This window comes from Pinus tabuliformis, chromosome 5_1, assembly GCF_031772625.1.
Source record: "Pinus tabuliformis cultivar Carrire ecotype Pingquan chromosome 5_1, CPIR1, whole genome shotgun sequence".
NCBI lineage: Eukaryota > Viridiplantae > Streptophyta > Pinopsida > Pinales > Pinaceae > Pinus > Pinus tabuliformis.
In genome coordinates, this window is record NC_142305.1 from 924,623,136 (window position 1) to 924,639,266 (window position 16,131).

The window sequence follows — 16,131 nt, forward strand, 5'->3', positions numbered from 1 at the left end:
TGGCACTTGTATTATCACATAGAATGGAGATAGGTGGAGTATATGTGATCTGAATGTCTTGCAAAGTTTGCATCATCCAAAGTAGTTGTGTGCAGCAAGATGCAGTAGCCACATATTCTGCTTCCGCTGTAGATAAAGCAATTGAACTTTGTTTCTTGCTGAACCGAGACACTAACCTTGAACCCATATAGAATGCCCCACCACTAGTGCTTTTTCTATCATCAACACTTCATGCCTAATCTGCATCTATATATGCATGAAGAGTAAGATATGCATCTCTAGGATATCATAAACAAAAGTCCTGAGTTCCTTGAAGATATTTGCAAATTCTTTTGACTGCTTGAAGGTGTGATTCCTTTGGGTTTTCTTGGAATCTTCCAACTATTCCTACAGCATGCATGATGTCAGGTCAGGTACCTGTTAGATAAAGCAGACTGCCAATCATGGATCTGTAATTTGGTTGATGTATTGTTGTTGTTTCATCATTTGAGCTGAGACTACATCCTGTTACCATTGGGGTACATACATGTTTAGAATCTTCCATTCCGTAACTTTTCAAGATCTGTTTGAGATATTTGGTTTGTGATAGAAAAATACCATCTTTATTTTGTTGAACTTGTAGACCAAGAAAATAGGTAAGTTCACCAAGCAAGGACATTTAAAATTCTTGCTGCATTACTGAAGCAAAATTTTAACTCATGGATTCTTCATTGCTACCAAAAATGATATCATCAACATAAGCTATAATAATAGCAATTTATTAGTTTCAATCTTTGTATATAGATTGCTATCTGCTGAACCTTTTGTAAAACCTTGTTGGTGTAGATATTTGTCAAGGCGGTAATACCAGGCCCTTGGAGCCTGTTTCAGACCATAGAGAGCCTTTTTGAGTCTGCATACAAGTTTTGCATCATTTCCAAGAATGAATCCTTCTAGTTGTTCAATATAAACTTCTTCTTCTAAATCTCCATTTAGGAAGGTTGATTTTACATCCATTTGGTATACTTTCAATTTCTAAAAGCTAGAAAGAGCAAGAAACATCCTTATGGCTTCAAGTTTGGCAACAGGTGCAAACGTTTCTTCAAAATCTATACCTTCTTGTTAAGCATACCCTTTACAAACAAGTCTAGCCTTGTTTCTAATGACTTCTCCATTTTCATTAAGCTTGTTTTTGAATATCCATTTAGTTCCTATAATATTTTTATCATGAGGTCTAGGAACTAATTCCCAAGTATCATTTTTTTTCAATTTTCTCAAGTTCTTCATCCATGGCCTTGACCCAACATTCATCTTTGCATGCTTCTTTTACATTTTTAGGTTTGGTAGAGGATAGTAATGCTAGATAGCTTGAGGTCCCTGTAATAGTTCTTCTTGTCTATACACCTACCTCTTTTTCCCCTAAAATTTGAGTTGCTGGATGATCTTTGTAAACATACCTAGACGTAGTCTTTTCTTCTACCATTATCTCTTCTTCTGGTGCTTCATTGGTTTCTTCCTCAATATGATTTTGATTTGATGTGGGAAAATAATCCCCATCTTCTTCATTGTCATAATCTTCTGTTGATTTTATCTGTTTTGGATTTTTTCATGCTTCATCAACCACAACATCAATGCTTTCAAAAAAAAATCCAAGTCTTTTATTATAACATTTATATCCTTTACTTCTTGAAGAATAACCAAGAAGAATACCTTCATTTTCTCTAGGTTCAAACTTACCAAGTTTTTCATCAGTCCTTTTGATAAAACATTTGCTTACAAAAACCTTAAAGTATTTTACAATAGGAATCTTACCATACCAAAGTTCATGTGGAGTTTGAGTGCTATTTACCTGAACATTTGCTTGGTTGAGAATAGTTATGGCAGCGAATGTAACTTCACCCTAGAAGGTTGCAGGAGTTCCAAATTCATCTAGCATAGCTCGAGCCATTTGTTGAACTATTATGTTCATTGTTTCTACCACACCATTTTGCTGAGGATTCCTTGCGGTGGAGAATTTCCTTTTTATTCCATGTTGTTCACAAAAGTCAAAGAATTCATTCAAGGTAAATTCCCCTCCTCAATTAGATTTGAGGCATTTGATTTTTTGATCTAATTCATTTTCAACCAAAGCTTTGAAGGCCTGGAACTTTTCAAATGCTTTATCTTTATTCTTTATAAGACCTATCCAACACATTCTGGAAAAATAATCAATGAAAAAAATAAAGTATTCTTCTCCACAAGGTGACTTTTTCCTTGATGGTCCACATAAATCAATATGGACAAGTTCAAGAGGCTTACTAGCTGACCCTTCTTTTTCCATGAAGTGAACTCTAGTTTGCTTACCGATTTGACATGGTTTGAATATTGTATTTTCTGGGATGCTGATATCTGGAAGATCATGAACAACCTTGAGTCTGCATGCTTTTCTTATTTGAGAAAAACTTAGATGTCCCAATCTTCTATGCCATAGCTAGTTTTCATCATTTTTGCTTGGATAACATTGTTTTGGTCCTCCCTTGAGTATGTATAAATTGTTTGGAGTTCTTGTACCTTCGATCACAGTCTCTCCTGTATCAAGCTCACGAACAACACATCCATTTGATCGAAACACTACTTCATTTCCTTGATCACACATTTGACTGACACTCAACAAGTTATGCTTTAAACTGTCTACATACATAACATTTCCAGCTTTAATCTTTTCTTTCAAGAAAACATAACCTTTACCTTTTATGATAGCAGGTTTGTCATTTCCAAATGAGACATTCTTTTCCTTTTCTAAGTCATTATATGAGTGAAGTTTTTCTTTGTCGCCTGTCATGTGTTTGGAGCATCCACTGTCGATGTACCACTGATTTTCTTGTCCTTATGCATACAAGGCTATACCACATCTTTCTGTTTGAGATTCTTTCCTTCTCCATATCTTTGGATTTAATGGCGTTTTCTCCTTTTGAGATGTTTGGCGAAATTTTCTCTTGCATTCAGATTCTTCATGACCAAATTTGTTACAGATTGAGAATTCTATTACATTTTCAAGAGGAGAAAAGTTATTATAGGAACTTCTCTTGATCCCTATTACATTCCTTTGATTTCGTGCTTCTCTAGTCATGATGGTTTTGTAAGCAACGCATTGAGTAGCTTTGTGCCCAAAATTATGACATGAAAAACATTTCCCATTAAAGAAGTTCCTGCGACTATGAAATCTATTAACCTGGTGATTGTAGTTTCTATTGATATTCATCTTTGGAGCAAATTGAGTATGATTTGCCTGAGGTTGGTTGTGGCTTCTATTCATCCTTGGAGTAAAATGAGTATGATTTACCTGGTGATCATCTTTATGCCTTTGCTGATGATTGTCATACTATTCACTGGTCTTTGTTGCATCAAGATAGCTTTTGGTGGAAGTTGACAGTTTCTGTGATTGAGATGCTTCTTCAGTATATCCAAGACCTATCTTTACCAGAGGAGAACGTTGAAATTTGATAATTTCATTTAAAGTTTCTGATCCTTTAGAAAATCTAAGATTGAGAGATTTCATTTTCTTAATATCCTTTCTTAGACCCACAATTTCACATTCTAGTTTTTCATTGTGTTTTTCCTTTTCAGCAAGTTGGTATGTCAAGGTATCTATAATCATATTCTTTTCTTGTAAACAAATTTTGAGTCTAGATATTTCTTCATGAAGGTATTCCTCTTCTAAAGCATCCCAAAAATTATCATCGTCATAAGCCATGAGAAGTCTATAAGCATCACTATTAGATAAACCATCACTATCCTCTTCTAAACTATCCCAGAAATCATTGCTATCATAAGCAATGACAAGTCTATAATCTTGTCCAGTTTCATCTTCATCACTATTAGATAAACCATCACTATCTTCAGGAGTATAATAGCTTATTTTATTCACAAATTGTTTTCTATTCCCTTTTTCATATTCCTTTCCTTTTTCATATTTATCTTTATGTGGACATCTGGCAGCATAATGACTAACTCTGCCACAAGTAAATAATTTGAAGGGTATCATACCTCTAAACCTTTCGGAACCCCGTTGAAGCTTCTTGAAAAAGTTTACCTCATCTTCTTCTTCTGAAATATGTCTTGATTCATTGTGTTTTTCCTTTTCTTTTGTTGAAGCTTTAAATGCGGCTTCTCTCATATCTGATGGTCCTCCTTTTCTCATCTCAAGGGCAGTTAAGATTCCATGAAGCTGTGTCATAGTGATATTTTGCAGATCCTATTTTTCTTCTATGGCAGACACTTTTGATTCAAATTTAGCAGACAAGGATCTCAAAACTTTCTCAACTAAGGTAACTTCCTTTATTTCTTCACCCAGATTCTTCATACAATTAACAACTTCATCTATACGTAAGAAGTAACTAGCTATACTTTCATCACTATGCATCTTAAGAGTTTCATACTGAATTCTGAGAGTTTGAAGCTTAGCACATTTTACCTGAGAGTCTCCTTCGTAGCTCAGAACGATTTTGTCCCATATTTCTTTGGCTGATTTGAGCTGCATGAATTTGACAAACTCTGATTGTGACAGAATTCCCAATAAAGTATTGACAACTTTGGCATTCGTTTCATATTGTTTTTACCTACCACATCTATAGGAATTGTTGTTGGAAATGTATATCCTCCTTCCACAATTTCCTAGACATCCATTCCAAGAGATTGAAGATAGGTTGTGGTTCTTTTTTTCCAATAAAAAAATTTGCTCCCATCAAAGATTGGTGGTCTGATGGATCCCACGCTTTCGTAACTATTCATGTTGATGGATCTCCCTTCAAGCGATCAAGCTTCTTCTGAAGGACCTGCTCTGATACCAATTGTTGGAAATAATACTGAGAGGGGGGTGAATTAGTATTATCAGATTAATAATTTTATTTCCTAAACAAATTTATATATGCTACTTCAGTGGAGTGAACTAGAGTGTACACACGACTATGATTAAGGAAACCAGTGTATATCTAGAGAACTTGTGATTTAGACAATTTATCATGTGTTGAACTTAAACCAATATATTAGAGATTGATTAGATAGTGCAGTAAAAGTAGAATGAAGCATCACACATAAGCAACACACATGAACACCAAGATTTAAGGTGGAAACCCAATGTGGGTAAAAACCACCTACTATCATCGTCTCTGTCTTCTTTTAATAATAAGAAAATATGTTTACAATATTGTACTGGTGCAAACTCACACCAGTATGCAGGCTTCTACTTGCAGAAGGTTACAACCTTCTCTCATTCTCCAGCTTCTACTAGAAGGGAGCTACAACCCCCTAGCTCATGTACTAGCCAATATGTTTACTAGTACGTAGGTACCAACCTACAGAAAAACTCCACTCTTCCACTAGGGACCACGTTTCATGAATTTTCAGACTGGATACTCTTGGATCACAACACCACAGTTTGAAGGCAATGTTTCATTAAATCTTCACATGGACCCATCAACACTTTTAAACTTAAACTGCATCAACCAATATTCAGTTAATCGGAACAATCAGATCACTGACACCAAAACATTGTGCTGAACCAAAAACCCTGCATCATCATTCAGAACCAGCTGTAACCTCAAAAATCAGGCATTAGAGTGTATATGCTACTTGGCTGAACCCAAACTGCGTGTATATGCCACTTCCATTAATTGAACCTGTGTATGCCTTCAAAACTACTGCAAACATAAACTTTTGAATCAAGACTGTACCAACTATCAATATACTGAATATCTATTTTCAACTTTCAGAGCTTTATACAGGCAGGGACAAATATCACTTCTTCTCACTTATACAATCAATCAATCAAATGCCAGCCTCCTTGTGCATTTAGTTTTACATTCAGATCTAAGAAGACTTCATTGACAGACAACAGTAAAACAATAGAATTTGATTAGATAGATCGGTCAGATTTGAAAAAGAAGCTTTTCTTTTGTATACACGACTTGAAAGAACTGAACATGTGTGTATATGCTCTTTGGCTGAGACGAACCTGCGTACAGATTTGCAAATATTGACTTAGAATTTTGCTGCAATTCTAGACTCCAGACAAACCTAGATCTTGATAGATAATGAATAAAATAGCTGCAAAACCTCATATCTAATCTCAACCAATATCAAATCATTAAAGAATAAGTCATTTCATCTCTCATGATCTAGATCCAACATTGAACTCAAGGTGCACATAAATATTTTAGATCTGGTCCCAAACATAACCCTGCAACATAAAATATACTTTAGATAGAAGTATTCCTTAGAAACTTATTGCTTGCACTCTTGGCTTAATGATCTTCTCCTCCTTATATACTCTTAGGCCTTTCTTAATACCTTGGACCAAAACCACTTAGGACCAATACCTTGGACCGAATGCCTAGGGTCAATACCTTGGACCAAATACCTCAGACCAAATACCTTGGATCAATACCTTGGATCAAAATACCTTGGACCAAAAACTTGTTTTTCCAACACGTACGCGCTTTTCTTCTTGAGAAAGTGTGTGTATACGTTATACGCTCCTTTTGTTATGTTAACTTGCATGTACATGCTTCTTGGACAAAGTGAACTAGCGTGTACCTTTCTTTCTTCATTCTTTGGATTCTGATATGTAATCCTTTGTTGTTGACTTGCTGCACTGTGAACTATCAACTGAGTGAGTTTCCATCAAGGACAACACCTCTATCATAATGCCAACAATGCAATTGTTCATAGAAAAGGACATGAATATTACATGGCAAGAAATAAAGGACATATTTGCAAGTAGCTTCAAGGAAGATCTGGAAGATCGACAAGTCTATGTCAACATCCACAAGTTAGGCTTGTACAGGGTTACATGCAGGTACCTCACCTTCCCTTGCATGGATATCATTCACTGGATTGTCTCGCATACTGATCCCATGACAATGATTTTGAATAGGACCAGTGGAACAAAAATTCCCACCTTCAGGTTGAAAAATAACATCAGATGTATCACTTTCCACAATTGGTGAACCACATGGATGCATTGTTCTACACTCCCAAAAACAATGTGAACACTAGAGACATCATGAAGCGTTGGGTAAAAGAGCCATCGAAGTTCAGAGTGACAACCAACCAGGTCTACAAGACAAAGTCACTCAGGAAGGACTCCCAACTCTTGGTCATCTTTGCATGTCTCTTGTATGGTCAAGAGAGCATGAATACATTTCCATAGAGTTAAGTGGTTATGTTGGATCAATTAGAAAATGAAGGAAGGTCATTCAACTGGTCGGACATGTTGGCTCTTCAGCTAAAAGTGCATGTGTCTAATGCCTAGAGTCCGCCTAAGGATGAGAAATCAAGATTATTTATGGCCACGTACTTGCTTGATGAAATCTGTGCCCAACAACAGTTCCATAGCATGGGTTGTATATGGACACCATCAGAGGATTTTGTGAACATTTATTGCAATTTTCTCTCTGAGTGCAACTACTAAGGAGTCTTGGTGAGGTTGTCTGACCACTTCATCATCTCACTGTACAGGATGATATTCGAACATGATCCACCTTGCATGTCCCAAGAAGCAATGTAGGCATTGCTTAACATTGCGTATTGGTATGCCTCACCAAATGACACCTTCATTAGGATGTATGGCAAAGAGAAGCCTCCACATGTGCTACCAAGGTTTTCCATGGATAAGTTGGTCATGCAAGAGGTTGTGTATCACACCTCCATAAGGTTATTAGCAGGACTACACAGGAGGAAGAAGGCACCATGGCCTACTCTTCCTTTGCAAATTGGATTGTACGAGATATGTACCTTGAAGGATGCGGATGCTAAGGCCAAGGACTTGAAGAAGTTTGAGTTTAGCACTAAGAGTTTCAATTCGTATGATCCCCACTACATATGAGTGCGAAGGTGTATTACCCATGGATCCGCGAGGCATGTCATTGGCCAGAGGAAGATCCTTGGAGGTATTGCTACAACTCCTCTAGGCTCAATGAACCAATCAACATAGCTATAGAATGGAAAGCAACATTGCAGACAACAACACCATAAAAAGCAAAAAAAATAATAAGAAGAGAACTGTAAACCAACACAAGAGAAAGGCAAGAGGAATATTTTCGAGAGCGCAAAGGCTGAGAAAAGATACAAGTTCAGAGGAGATCCTCTTGTTGAGAAAGTAGCTTTGGAGATATAGGCTAAGAGGTGATAATGCAAAAGGAGGGTAGAACAGAGGAAGAGAGAGAAGAAAAGGTTGAGTAGATGGTTGGGGAAATCGATATGGAGATAGAACATGAGCCACATGAAAAAGAGATCGATCTCATGCCGAGAGCATCCTAGGTTGCACCATAGTCTCTGCCACCTTCAGAATCACAACCGGTCCTGAGGAAGCAAGGAGAGGTGTTTCTCCTTAATGATGATCCGAAGATGGATGTGCACAATTTGTCATTCAACAAGTCACAACATGGGATTGTACAAGCAGGAAGAAAGCAGCTTCTGAATGATCACACATCACCTATGCACATAGAGGAGAGGGTGATTGTGTCAGATGTCAGAAGACATCCAGCTACCATGGCCGAGGTTTCTCTGGCTTATGCAAAAGCAACAAGTTTGATGGTCAAGTTCTTGATAGTAGAGAATGATTGGATGGCGAAGAACTTGCAAGAGGCCAAGCAGAGAAAAGAGCAGCCCACAGGATCTGCCATGGTAGAAATAAAGAAAGAAATACTTGTGGAGATATCAACTTTGGAGACCACCATGCAGACATTTTATAGTAGAATTTTTATTGTGCACAAAGTGGTTATCCATCTATACAGATTTCAGTAGGAGTGCACGAAGATATCCCAAACTCTAAAAGAAATCCACGCTGCTATTTCCCATGTACAAGAATGGGCAATGAGGTACAAGGAGTCCCCACTTTACTTGCACAAGATAATGAAGCTGCAGGCAGAGCTAAACAAAGAATAAATTTAGATGTTGATACAAAACTATGAGCATCTCCCTCCACTCATCACCAGCATTGAGGCTTCCTATGCATAGTTGTACAGGAGTCTGGATGTCATAGTGAGGACACACAAGATCCATTCAATCTGAAACCTCACTCAAGCCATGAGGAAGAACCAAGTCATGCTGGTGGTCGACAGGTACATAGAGAAGTTTATGCACGAAGCCACTAGTGATGACTTGTAGTTGAGTGTAGAGAACATAAAAAAGTACATCGATAGTCCAGCCACACCCAAGATAGAGTTGTGCATGCTTCAAGATGAGCTAGACAAAGGTTTTAGAACCATATACCCAGAAGTTATGGAGGAAAGAGTCCGCTTCAATAAAGAAATCACTAAATAGTACATGGACACAATAGCATAGTACCAATATTGGTATCAATTTGTCACCAAAGACCACCATGAGGAGGTTACCAAGTTGGTCTTTGCCCAAGACCCCGAGTAATGTTGTTTTTCTTGTTAAGATGACTCAAGCCTATTTTATCCCACATGGGTATATGTGGAAATTGTATTATTGTAAAAATGTTGTAATTGAAATTCCAAGTGTCACTAGTGGAATGTGAACAATCACTATGTAATGTGAAGAGTCATGATGGTAGTCCAAGAATCAAAGGGGAATGTCAAGGGTCACCCCACCCTTTGCTATATACAGAACCTCATAACTCATAGTATAGGATTTTGGGGAGCCAAGCTTTTGGCTAGGCCTTTCTTAAAGGAGGCTTGGAGAGTATTATGATGAGCCTTGGCTTCTCCACAGCGTAGAGAAAGTACTTCTCTTTGGAGGAGCAGGCAGTGTTGACCGTAATGTTCTACTATTTGGGCTAGTGGCTATCAATGATGTATGTGTGGATGGAACTATAACTTAATAATATATAACAGAGCCATCAAATTTTCATGCATATGTTGTTATTTTAGTTGGACTATTCTGGTTGCTTTATTAATGTATGTTATTTAACTTAAGCATTTATGTAAGAACTATTTTGCATGCAATTGTATGAACCTTGTAGATTATTGTTGGTTTAACTGGTCCCTTTGGTTTTTGGACTATTCTGCTTTCCATTTTATGATGCCATTCTGCTCATCTGTTCCTTTCAGGCTACTTACTATTATAGGCTTCTAAGGGACACACTTATTTTTCGCCCATGTGTGATAGAATCCCCATGCATCTCACTTGACTCGCTGCAAGGTCACACAATTGCTTCTGAAAAAGTTATCACACTTACCTCTGTGCACTACCGTAGTAAAGGCGTTACTTTACCACCCATTTTTGGGACTCCTAATCCAAATGGTATGAGGTCTAGTTGCAACTTCTTACTGGGGATATCCCCTGAAATGTTGGCAGATCCAGCACTGTCAACACTCCCACAAGAGGGATGCATCTGGTAACATGTGAATTTGAGGAAAAAAGGGTAAGTGTGTCTATGGCTATAATCTCATCTTTATGAGGAAAGGAAATCATAAGAAAGTAGGCCAAGATGAAAAAATACATGGCATAAACCCACGTACATCCTAACAAAATATTGTAATCGAGAGGTACGTTAATAACTTTGACTTATATGGACACATTTTTCCCCCTAATTCAATTTGCAGGAAGTTCAAAATCCCAAAAAGTTTGTATGTTCTCTCGTCAAAGGCTTTTAATGTAGTAAGTGATTGACTCAGTTGAGGAGAACCAATCACCTTCCAGCAAGACATGGACATAATGCAACTTGAGGCTCCCTCATCCACAATAGAACAAATAATATTCTTAACACAGACGGAAACTTGGATTATAAACTCTAACTGGGCTGGAAGCCAAGGGGTATAGTTTTTATGAGAGAAAACAACAAGGTTGGAATCTAATGGATCTACACATCTAATAGATGAAAGTAAAGCCCTTTTTTGGATGGGTCAATTATGCAACACCTCAAGAGTCGACATAGTCGATGGAGACTGAGCCAAGTCTTCAACTACATTATAATTCTGAGTGACTCTTGCATGAAGGTTGAAAGATGAATTATGAATAACGCCCTTTAGAGGTTTAATAGTCAATTTAGTAGGAATAGACGACGGAGTGGGATCCATTGAGGATGGTTCTGAATTGGAAGTTTGATTAGTATCCTAACCATTCAGTAGATTCACATTACCATAAACCTTGTTCCAAGTAGCTACCAAAACATCAGATCTTGACTTTGAAGAGGAAAACATCATAACCATGTTATAGGAAGATGGGTCTTGAGCAACCATATGAGTTTCTTCATTAGGAAACAAGACAGTCAACACTACAGGATAAGTGGAGGACTTAATAAATTGATTCACTTTAGCAGGGTGAAGAAAATCACATGTAAAGTGCTGCTCATTGCAAATCAAGAAAGGATATCGAGGCTTCCATTTCTCATCAGAAGACTGATTTGTTTATTTATCCTGTAGAGAGTGATCTTTCTTTTTCTTACCTTTTCCTTCCATCTTTCTTCCCATTTGTTGTTGAGACTTTCCTTTATCAGATTAAATGACATTTATCTCAGAAGCAGAAGCCGCAGGAGGATGGGATTGAGGGTTTTGAGCAAATGCGGGTGGAGCAATACCAGATGGTTTACTCATTTCTACGAGTTGGTAGAACCAATAATTTCATCAGCAGCACGAGATTCCTTACTAAGCAAGAAAGGACGAACAATATTTGAAGGTCTCAGAGGATTTGGTATCTTATCATAGAGTGTCCCAAATTAAGTATAAACCAAATCCAAATATTGTGCACAAGAAATTACATGTTCTTCATTCACGAATCCACCTTTGGCCACATCTTATGTTATAGGTTCCAAAATATATTTTGTAAACCATTACATGAGAAATTTATCGGAAACACAAGTTTTGACCAACCAGCGACGATGCCTCCACTCATGAATGTGATTAGAAATGTGATTGTTTTAAGTTGGTTAAAAATTCCCTTCTAGTTTCGTATCTGATGGGAAACTAGAAATGCGTGAGGAAGGATGTGGTTAATATACTGAAATCATGGAATCAAGCTCTTGGTAACTCAATATACCATTTAATAATGGTACCCGTAAGCATTCTTTGGAAAAGATGAAGTGGAATAGAATCATCATTAAGGGAGTTTTATGAACACCATAGATGATATGTCATGACATGCGTCGACAGATCTTCTCCTGGATTCCCATTGAATTTAGGGATGAAAGAGGGAAATTTAGTAGCAATAATCAGCCACCAAGGCAAATGAGTGATGGGGTCATTAGTGAGCCGAGTCAAATTTAACAACTCGAGAGTGGCCAAAAAAGGTAACTTCCAATTAAAGTCTAACAGAGGATGACCTAGATATGAAGGAATAGCTTGGGAAATAGGAATTTACATTCCTAGATATAGAGGGTTATGATAATAAGGAACCTGGTTACCAGAATAGGGAGGATTTCAATGGCTAGAATACAAGTGACCTTTTTTATCAGCCCAGGATAACCATGAATTTTTTGGCCTTGAAAAGTGTTGGAAATAATACTGAGAGGGGGGGTGAATCAGTATTATCAGATCAATAAAACTTTTTCAATGCTCAGAAACATATACGCTACTTCAGTTAAGTGAACCAGCGTGTACACGCTACTGTGTCTAAAGAAACCAGCGTATAACCATAAATCTTATAATTCAGTTAGTTTATCTTCAGTTAAATGCATCAGGACATTATTCATCATATTAAGAGTAAACAGATGCAGTATAACAGAACAGATCATCACACAAAAGCCACACACATGAACACCATGATATAAGGTGGAAACCCAATGTGGGTGAAAACCACCTGCTGCAAGTTGTCTCTATCTTTCTTTAATAAGAACTTCAGTTTACAATCTTTTGTACTGGTGCAGCCTTATACCAGTACGGAGGCTACAACCTGCAGAAGGCTTCAACCTTCTCTTATTCTCCAAACTTCCTTGGAAGGGAGCTCCAACCCCCTTTGCTCTTGTACTAGCTAAGATACTAGTACGTAGGTGCTGGCCTACAATCTTCTTTCCTTCAGGTACCACTTTTCATCAATTTTCAGACTAGATACTCCTGAAGCACAACATTACAATCTGAAGACCATGATTCATTCACAAATCATTGAAGCATAAAACAACCAATACTAGCATCATCAATCTTTGAATCACTGAACCACTGAAACCCTGTCAAACCCAGTCACCAGAACACAGAGCAGACTACAGAACTCTGCAATAACAGTCAGATCCAGCTGCAACCCAAAAATCAAGCTCCAAAAGATATACGCTACTACAATGAAGGCAACCCGCGTATACACGCGGTTTTACCAAAGACAACCTGCGTACAAATCTAAAAATAATTTTTCATAACTTGCAGCTGTACCAGATTTCAGTTATACCCAGAACATAACATTGCGTCAGTATGCAGATCTAGAAATACGCATAATCAACCATATAAAGATAGTTCATTTCAAACCATTTGATCCCGATCTCTCCTTAGATCTTGTTCTCCATCAACCGATGAGATCTCTCCTTAGCTCAGATCAAGCAATACATCATCAACCAATAACCTGCATACTGGATCTAATACTTCATCAGATATTCAAGACTTTTTCAGATACACTTGCCTAATGATTTCCTTCTCCTTATATAGCCTTAGGCCTTGTTCAATACCAAGAGCCAAAACCATAGAAATCCAATACCATCATCCTCAAAACTAGGGATCAACACGTCCGTCGAGACACCAAGGTCCAAAACCATAGGCACAACTTCCAAGGAATAACCGCCATGGACCAAAGATAAGTTTTCCACATACACGCGCTTTTACTGAAGCCAACCAGCGTGTACACGTGACTTGGTATATAGCGAACCTGCGTATACGCGACTTGGTATATAGTGAACCTGCTTGTATACGCGACTTGGTATATAGTGAACCAGCGTGTATATATTTTTCTTCATACTTGTAGACTGATCATCAATTCCTTGCTGTTATCCTTCTGCACTATGATTTGTTATCAATGTGATTTGCCATCAAGGACAATACTTGTCTCATAATGCCAACAATCTCCCCCTTTGGACTTGATGGCAACAACACCAAGTCAAAATCAAATCACTCTCCCCCTTTGTCATCAAGGGCAAAGGGCTATGCTCCCCCTGAGTACCTGCTGATATCTTTGCTTGGCTGTGCTGAAACATGCTCCCCCTGACTGTAGGTAAGATCTGCAAAAGATGTTCTTCAAAAGAACCAAGACTTATACACCATAAGGGACCTTCCTATCACCAAAAGACTCAATCCATACTCCCAACCAAGAGGGGATACATCAAAAACAACCAATTATATTACATCATTCATCCCAGGCATAGTGGGGAAACCAACATAGGCCGTTACATGACCTTGACACCATAAAAGAGATATAAAAAAAATACATGACATAGAGACAACGGATCTAGACCAAGACTTATGAAGGTCACAAGCAGCATCTGATAAATATCTTTTTGGATCAGCAACCAAGATTTCCTTCTGAGCTCCTTCTCCTGAAACCAACAACAGTTGTGTACTAGAACCAAAAGCATCTAAATGCCAACAATGCTTTATGAGACTTTAAGCTGCTCCCCCTGAACCTGTGCCTGCTGCACCCCCTGAAACTGTGCCTGAAGAATTCTGGCATACCCATCTCAGACCTTCTCCAACCGGAGTCTGCCCTTGCTGTTCAGAACTCCATATATGCGACTTCTCCTGCATAAAACAGCGTATGCACGCGGATATGCTTTCTGCAACACGCGTACACCATACACGTGACTTTCCCATCATAAATCGGCATATATACGCGGATATCCCTTACGTAACTTGCGTATACCAACTTTTTTGTAGAACAGACAAGCTTCAACAGCAGGATGAAGCATCAACTACTCCCAGCTTTTGTCTGAGATATTCAAAAGTTTCCCTGGGCAGTGGTTTTGTGAGAATATCAGCAACTTGTTCCTTAGAAGGAACATACTCCAGCTTGACCTTCTGCTCAAGCACTTGTTCCCGAAGAAAATGATACTTGATTGGTATGTGCTTGGTCTTTGAGTGCATGACTGGATTCTTTGAAATGCTGATTGCACTTGTATTATCACATAAGATAGAGACTGGTGGAGTGCAAGTGATTTGAAAATCCTGCAAGGTCTGCATCATCCAAAGAAGTTGTGTGCAACAAGATGCCGCAGCCACATATTCTGCTTCAGCTGTAGATAAGGCAATCGAACTCTGTTTCTTGCTGAACCAAGATACTAATCTGGAACCCATGAAGAAAGCACCACCACTTGTGCTTTTCCTATCATCCACACTTCCGACCCAATCTGCATCTGTGTAAGCATGAAGAGTGAGATCTGTATCTCTAGGATACCATAAGCCATAGTTTTGGGTCCCTTGAAGATACTTGAAGATTCTTTTGACTGCCTGAAGATGAGTTTCCTTTGGGTTGGCTTGAAATCTTCCAACAATTCCTACTGCATGCATAATATCTGGTCGGGTACCTGTCAAATAAAGCCCAATCATGGATCTATAAGTGGGTTGGTGAACTACTGCTGATTCGTCATTTGCACTGAGGCTGCATCCTGTAACCATGGGGGTACAAACTGGCTTTGAATCTTCCATGCCATACTTCTTCAAGATCTGCTTGAGGTACTTGGTTTGAGACAAGAAAATACCTCCTTCATTTTGTTGGATTTGCAATCCAAGAAAGTATGTCAATTCTCCAAGTAATGACATTTCAAATTCTTTCTGCATAACCAAGGCAAAGTTCTGACTCATAGCCTCTTCATTGCTACCAAAGATAATATCATCTACATACACAACAAGTATTAGCAATTTGTTATTTTCAACTTTCATATAGAGATTGCTATCTGTTGATCCTTTTGAAAAACCTTGTTTGTGAAGATATTTGTCCAAACGATAGTACCAAGCCCTTGGAGCTTGTTTGAGACCATAGAGAGCCTTTTTCAATCTGCATACAAGGTTTGGATCATTCCCAAGAATGAAACCATCTGACTGCTCAATATATACTTCTTCTTCTAAGTCTCCATTCAGAAAGGCTGATTTCACATCCATTTGGAATACCTTGAAGTTTTGAAAGCTTGAGAGAGCAAGGAACATTCGGATGGCCTCAAGTCTTGCAACAGGAGCAAAGGTCTCTTCAAAATCTATTCCTTCTTGCTGCGCATACCCTTTGCAAACAAGTCTGGCCTTGTTT